General features: G+C 42.7%; 1 pseudogene; it reads right to left on the bottom strand.

The window, feature by feature from the left end:
* The window catches only part of LOC102828632, a 15686-nt pseudogene extending 9949 nt beyond the window's left edge, over window positions 1-5737 (bottom strand).
* Window positions 5738-6995: the final 1258 nt, after the last annotated feature.

Here is a 6995-nt window from a genome sequence, read left to right as displayed (position 1 = left end):
GTTCTGACTCTAGAGACCCTGTGTTCTGCAGAACAAAACACTGCCAGGTCCTGCGCTACCCTCACAATTGTTATGTTTGAGCCCATTGTGACTGTCACTATGTGGATTCATCTCATTGCAATTCTTCCTCTTTTTTACTGAGGCTCTTCTTTGGCAAGCATGATGTCATTTTCCAGGGACTAGTCCTTCCTGATAGATAACATATCCAAAGTAAGTGATATGAGATGAAATCTCGCCAACTTTTCTTCTAAGGATCATTCTAGCTATACTTATTCCGGGACAGATTCATTGGTTCTCTACCTGTATACTACATGTTTTATCTACTGGTAATGGTACCATTCTACCATCCCATAGGACACCATGCTAGTATTCCACACTGGTGATAGCACAATCTTGAAACCTCTCCAACTGGATAGTTCTCCAAAAGAAATAGACACATTTTCTTTACAAATATGAGTATATGCCAATAAAAATGGAAAGCAAGAAGTAACTAGTCACATAGGTCTTTATAAGACATTCATGTACAGAAAGCAAACAAACAAACAAAAAGTTCAAAAAACAAGTAAGAACATATGGGCCTGACACCTAGTGAAGTTTTGCGTACAGGTCAATTAATCCAGAGCATGATATCACCTTAAAATTGACAAATTCCAACAATTTGCACCCCTTAGAACTAAGAAGGAGTCCTGGTAAGGCACTGCAGGGTAACACATTGGACTACAAGGTCAGTTTGAACCACAGGGTCAGCGGTTCAAACTCACTAGTTGCTCCTCAGAAAATCTCTATAGGATCACTATGCATCAGAACCGACTTGATAGCACAACAGAACAACAACAGAACTCAGAAGGGAGGCCTGGTTGCACAGTGATTAAAAACTCATCTACTAACCAAAGGTTGGCATTATAAACCCACCATCTGCTCTGCAGGGGAAAAGATTGCTCCCATAAAGATTTACAGCCTTGGAAACTCTATAGGACAGTTCTACTGTGTCCTATTGTTGGTGATTATGTGCTGTAGAGTCGGTTCCGACCCATAGAGACCCTGTACAGGGTTTCCGAGGCTGTAAATCTTTATGGGAGCAGAAAGACTCACCTTTCTCCTGCAGAACAGCTGGTAGTTTTGAACTGCTGACCTTAAGGTTCATAGCCCGATTTGTCGCCACTACGCTATCAGAACTCCTTACTCTGTTCTATAGAGTCACTATAAGTTGGAATCGATTGACAGCATTGAGTTATAACTAAGAAAGAAGTACAATGCTGAATGAATCAACATATACAGTAGATTTATTTATTCTCCAAGGGTGAGCCTATAGTTAAATATCTTTTGGTGGAGTCCAGAGAACGGAAAAGAAAAACACCTCTATAGCTTGCCCCAAATTGAATATACTGTTGTTGTTGTTGTTGTTGTTGTTGTTGTTGTTAGGCACCACCGAGTCGGTACCAACTCACAGAGACCTTATGCACAGCAGAACGAAACACTGCCCGATCCTGGGCCAACCTCACTAATTGTTGCCATGCTTGAGCCCATTGATGCTGCCACTTTGCCAATCCATCTCACTGGGGCTCTTCCTCTTTTTCTTCTTGGATCAACTATCAAAACTCATGGAAGCAGCAGTCAAGAAATCAAACGACATTTTGCATTAGGCAAATCTGCTGCACAAGACCTTTTTAAAGTGTTGAAGAGCAAAGATATCAGCTTGAGGACTAAGGTGAGCCTGACCCAAGCCATGGTATTTTCAGTAACCTCATATACATGCGAAAGCTGGACAGTGAATAAGGAATACCGTAGAAGAATTGATGCTTTTGAGTTATGGTGTTGGAGGAGAATATTGAAAGTACCATGGGCTGCCAAAAGAACCAACAGATCTGTATTGGAAAAAGTGCAGCCAGAGTGCTCCTTGGAGGACAGGATGGCCAAACTTTGTCTCTCATACTTCGAACATATTGTCAGGAAGGACCAGTCTCTGGAGAAGGATATCAGGTTTGGTAAGGTGGAGGGTCAGAGAAAAAAAATGAATCTACTGCATTTTATCAATATATACAACTTGCTTGGTGTGACCAAAGCAAATTATGGTTTATGGAGAGCTTTTGGTAAATTCTAATAGGAAAGCAACTCTAACAGGAAAAGTTACTAAAGTTTTAGAACAGAAATGCACAGCATTCAAAATGTAACTCTTTTCCTTTTAAGATGTCATGAGGTTGAAATGTGGCAGAGAGTAAACATCTAAATCTGGAGTATTAATTGACCACGGGACCTGATCTTCCCATCACAGAGCAGGTGTGATCATCTCTACCTAACCAATCTAGTAGGCATGCTCAACAACAATCCTTCATCAAGTTGCAGTGAGAAAAAATAAGTAGACCTTGTAAAGCAGACTTCCTGTAATGTCACAAGTTACACTGTTGTTAAGTGCCAGTTCCGACGCACAGCAACCCTGTATAGGGTTTCCAAGGAGCAGCTGGGGAGCTTGAACCACTGACTTTGCAGTTCAAATGACTTTGCAGTCAGGTGCATTAGCCCACAGTGCCACATCACGACTTTATTTGTTGATGTTGTTAAGTGCCATTGAGTCAATTCCAACCCACAGCGATCCTATATAGGGTTTCTAAGGAGCAGCTGGTGAACCTGAACAACCGACTTTGTGGTTCAAACGACTTTGCAGTCTTGCTCATTAGCCCACAGCACTACACCAGGACTTTGTATGTTGTTATGTGCCGTGGAGTCGGTTCTGACTCATAGTGACCCTGGAAGGGTTTTCCGAGGCTGTAAATTTTTACGGGAGTAGAATGCCTCATATTTCTCCCACATAACCGCTGGTAGTTTTGAACTGCTGATCCTGAGGTTAGCAGCCCAATTCGTAACCACCACACTACCAGAGCTCTTAGGACTTTGTATGTTGTTGTTGTTGTTAAGTGTCATTGAGTCGATTCCGACACAAGGGAAAGTAATTAAAGTTCAAAAACCGCCCTGACTTACAGATGGCTATGTATTGGTGTGGTGCAGTAGAATAAGCACTGGATTGGTAACCACAAGGCTGAAGGTTCAAATTCATCAGCTGTTCCTTGGAAACCCTGTGCAGGGTTGCTATGAGTTGGTACCGACAGCACTTAACAAAAACAGCAATGCATAAAAACTGGAGTCCTGGAGTGGTGCTGTAGGACAAGCAATGGACTGCTAATCACAAGGTCAGTGATTCAAACCCACCTACCACTCCTAGGAACCGCTATGAGTTGGAACTGATTCAATGGCACTTAACAACAACAATGTACAAACTGAAAATGAGGACGTGTAGCATTGCAATGTTGTTGTTGTTGAATACCAGTGAGTCTGCTGAGTCATGGTGAGTGTAGGTACAACAGAAGGAAACACTGCCTGGTTCTGTACCACCATCACAATGGCTGCTATTTGCTAACCCAGAAGTCAATGGGATGCTTTCTCCTGGAATATGCTTCTTATGCAAAGTGACACAAAGACTGTATGTAGCTGCAGCAACCCCCACCCTCCCTGAAAATGGACCAGAATGAGGCCTACAGCAGACTCTCAGCCCGAATGAGATTCCCTTCTCTCACAGACCCACTTCTTCTTCAGATTGTCCTTTGAGTCTGTCATTTTACTGTGCCATCTTTTAAATAAATTGTTCCCCTACTCCAGGTTAGCTGGAGTCTCTCTTGCTTCACAGAGAAGCCTTCAGAGGATCCTCAGAAGATCTCAGAGGTCTGTTGCCCATCTGATGCTTCTTTCTTGTCATCAAGACAGCCCCAAACTTATGGTGAACCCCCATATACAATGAAATGAAACCCTGCCTGGTCCTACGTCATCCCTATGATCAGCTGAGGACTGGACTGTAGTCCATAGGGTTTTCACTGGCTGATTTTCAGAAGTAGATTGCCAGACCTTTATTCCTAGCCCATCTTAGCCTGAAAACTCTGGGAAAATATGTTCAGCATTATGCAAGCCTCCTCTCACAGATGGTAGCTAAGCATGACTTCAACCCAAGTCTCTGCCAGGGAAGGCAAGAATTCTACCATCTCTCCTTCCTTTATAAATGTTATTCTTGGAGTTCTAGAATGTTCAGTGTAGATCTTCTTTCCCCTTTTGGAAATACTTTTTTTTTTTTTACAACAAAGGTGCTATATTATAAATTCTTTTCTGCTTGCTCTCTCCTGTTATCTCTGATCTTATGAGGTTATACCTTTACATTTTTTTACTCCTGTTTTAGGAGGAATAGAGAGTTAACACTGTCTTCATTCAATTAGCCATGTTTAACTGGAACCTAATGAGTTTGTTTTTTTTTTTTCCATTTCTTTTAGTAACTGCTCATGGGAACTGTAAATAAATCATTTTTTATTTTTATGTTTTGTTTTTTTTTTAAAACCCAAGATCATCAAGCACAAGAAATATTTGTAGTTCCCACTGTTGCGAGTGAATACAAGGCACTTACAAAAATGGTTGGTAAACTTTTAGCAAACAATTTAGCATTATCTTTTGAAAAATTCTTAATAACAGCATTGCATTCCATTTGATGTGCTGGCCATAAGTGAGTATTCCTTCTGTAACATTCCCTTCCCTTGGTGTCAGGCACACACCACTTCCCTTGTCTCTGTGCTCATGTCTTCTGTGCCTTCTTTGTAGAGACATCTTGTTGTGCTCTGGTAATCAATCAAGAAACCCTGGTGATGGTTCTGATGGCGTCTTCTCCATTTCCCATGCTACTTAGGAAGAGATTTTACCAACGTCTAATGACTCAAATCGGAGTCCTGGTGTGGTGCTGAGTTAATGCTCCAGACTGCAAAGCCGTTTGAACGGCAAGGTCGGCAGTTCAAGCTCACTAGCTGCTCCTAGGAAGCCCTATACACGGTTGCTATGGGTCAGAATCGATTCAACGGCACTTAACAATAACAATGATGCAAAGCAATATTTGTATGCCAGTGATTTACATTTCCAGCCCAGGCATCTTCTCTGAGCTCCCGAGCTATTTATATGCCTATTTGAATGCCTCAGAGGCAGGCACCTCAACCAAGGGATCCAAGATCAAGGTTATGAGTCCCCCATCAAACAAAATAATGACTCATCTTCTTTGGAGTTTCCCCATCTCAGTCAATGGCACTAGCCAGTTTCCTAGGCCACAAATCTGGAATTCATCCTTGATACCTTCCTCCCTCACTGAGTCTTGATGATTTTGCTTTCATAATATTTTTCAAACAAATCTATGCCTCTTTATCTCTATTGCTTGTTGTTGTGATGTGCCGTGAAGTCGGTTCCGACCCGTAGCGACCCTGTACAGGGTTTCCGAGGCTGTAAATCTTTACAGGAGCAGAAAGCCTCATCTGTCTCCCGTGGAACAGCTAGTAGTTTTAAACTGCTGACCTTGAGGTTCCCAGTCTGATTCGTAACTACTACGCTATCCTAGTCTAAATCACCTGTCTGAACAATTGCATTAACTTCCTACCCATTCCTAAAGTCCTCTCCTTCCACACCCACCCATTCAAAATGCAAAGCAGATTATGTCCCACCCTGATTTTAAAATTTTCAAAGACTTCCCATCTTTCTCAAGATAAAAAACAAAATCTTCAGCCAGAGCCTCCAGGTCCTGCTCATTCCTTGCCTGGGGCTCCATGTGTCCCAGCTCTTGGCAAGGCCCTCCAACTTGCTCGGCCTCCTTCTGGCCTGTGAACATTGTAGGTGATGCTCCCTTCACTGGAAGTGTGCTTTCCTGTCTCTCATCTGGCTCTTTCATGCTGGTGTTAGAGACCTCAGTTAAAGTCTCACTTCTTCAGGGAAATCTGTTCTGACTCCAGGTTAAATTAGGTGCTCACAGAACCTGCTCTTTCCTTTCATAAAATTCATGCCCACTGCCATCAGTTGATTCTGACCAATTGTAACTCGAAAGGACAGAGCAGAACTACCCCATTAGGTTTTCAAGACTATAATCTTTACGGACTCTTTCTCCCATGGAGATGTTGGTGGGGGGGGGCGGTTTGAACCATCAACTTTGGGTTAGTTGCTTAGCCACTGCAACACTAGGGCACCTTTAATGAAGTTATGCCACTTTCTAATTACACATTGAAGTCACCCTGGGTGGTACAGTTAAGCATTTCACTATTGGTTGAAAGGTTGGCAAACTTGAACTCACCTAGAGGTACTTAGGATGATCTGCTTCTCAAAGCCTTGAAAACATACGGAGTGATTCTGCTCTGTACCTCTCGTCCATATTGACTGGATATCAACTACCAACAATCATACTAGTGAGATTCTTTCATTGATGTCTAGTCCCCCAACTGTGGAGAGATCTCAGCCTAGTGTGGCTCTAGAGGGGAAGCATTGGACTGCTAACTGCAAGGTCAGTAGGTCAAACCTACCACCTTCTCCTTGTTATTGTTAAGTGCCCTTGAGTCAGTTCTGACTCATAGCAATCCTGTATAGGTTTCTGAGGAGCAGCTGATGAGTTTGAACAGCGACCTAGCAGTTCAAACTGACCTTGCAGTCTAGGGCTTATCCTACAGTGCCACACCAATACTCCTTCTCCTTAAAGGGTCCCTATGAGTTGGAACTGCCTTAACATCACTGAACAACAACTACAGTACTCCCTCCATCTCGAGTCCTGGTGTGGCGCTGTGGGCTAATGCATCAGACTACAAAGTTGTTTGAACTGCAAAGTCAGTGGTTCAAGCTCACCAGCTGCTCCTTAGAAACCCTATTCAGGGTCACTGTGGGGTTGGAATCCACTTGATGGCACAATACAACAACACAGTGCTTCATCTAGAGTAAGAAATTCCAGGAGAGAAGGGAATGAGCTTCACTGTATCCTCAGCCCTTAGTACAGCGTCTAACACAATGTAGTGCTAAGAAATATTTATAACACAAATAAATAAAAAGTTTCATCCCCATTTTGATAACTCCCAGAATTGCAGAACCAGCCTGGTCCTTTCTGGAAAGTTCCTTTTAGGTGACTCACAGACAGTCAGACAGTTCCTCCTTCTCTGTTGTGTCCTACC

This window comes from Chrysochloris asiatica, unplaced genomic scaffold (genome assembly GCF_000296735.1).
Source record: "Chrysochloris asiatica unplaced genomic scaffold, ChrAsi1.0 scaffold00341, whole genome shotgun sequence".
Taxonomy (NCBI): domain Eukaryota; kingdom Metazoa; phylum Chordata; class Mammalia; order Afrosoricida; family Chrysochloridae; genus Chrysochloris; species Chrysochloris asiatica.
The sequence above is the reverse complement of the archived record's forward strand: the minus strand, read 5'-3'. Positions and strand labels throughout refer to the sequence as shown.